General features: G+C 67.2%; 1 protein-coding gene across 1 annotated transcript in view; it reads left to right on the forward strand.

Moving 5' to 3' along the window:
* Positions 1-856, forward strand: part of SLC43A3 (solute carrier family 43 member 3) — an 8,021-nt gene that overhangs the window by 5,146 nt on the left and 2,019 nt on the right. The window lies entirely within an intron of this gene.

Here is an 856-nt window from a genome sequence, read left to right on the forward strand (position 1 = left end):
GGGGGGCCGGCAGGCACAGGAGGGGGAGGGTTGGTACGGGGGGTCCCTGTGCCCCCCACCACCAGCCCCAGGCGTGTGGCACTGGCGGTGCGGGCATGGCACTGGGGTGGCAGGGACTGAGGGTGTCCCCAGGGTGTCCCTGGGAGAGCGAAGGGGTGTGGGGGACACTCACCATGGTGGCTGGCAGGGACAGTGCCCAGCAGGGCGAGAGCGAGCAGCAGGCATGGCCACATGGCAGCGGGACACGCAGGGACACTGGGGACACCACCAGCACCCTCTGGAGATGCCACAGCCCTGTCACCCTGTCACCCCCCACCATGGTCCAGAGCCCCTCTGCCACCCTTGGTGACAATCAGTTCTCTCTGTTGCCCTTCTGCCATCCCCCATGTCCCCACTGTCCTACTGCCACCCCCAGTTCCACCTTGTGTCCCTCACCCCATCCTGCCCCTCTGTGCCCCATATCCCCACTGTCCCTCCACCATCCCCTGTGCCACTCCCATGTACTCCTGGCATCCCTGACACCCCTGTGTCCCCCAACACCCTTGTCCCAGCCTCAGGGATGCCCACCCCTGGTCCCCACCCCAGCAGCCAGGGGCTGAGCCCACTCCCATGTCCTCCTCCATGTCCCTGTCCCCATCCCTGCTGCTCACCTGCGGTCTGGGGGGCTCTGCCCGTTGTCCCCCTTATATGGGGGACAAAGCCACGTGTCACCACCACAACTTTGCATCACCCAGCCTGGCCCTGGGGACACCATGGGGACATTGGGGTGACACTGCGGGGGGAGGGAGTCCTTGGCTGCCAGGGAGGGGGGGCTGCAGGTTTGGGGGTGCCCAAGGCAGAGGGTGGGTGCTGGGGG

The sequence above is a fragment of the Geospiza fortis genome, unplaced genomic scaffold, assembly GCF_000277835.1.
Source record: "Geospiza fortis unplaced genomic scaffold, GeoFor_1.0 scaffold450, whole genome shotgun sequence".
Classification (NCBI taxonomy): domain Eukaryota; kingdom Metazoa; phylum Chordata; class Aves; order Passeriformes; family Thraupidae; genus Geospiza; species Geospiza fortis.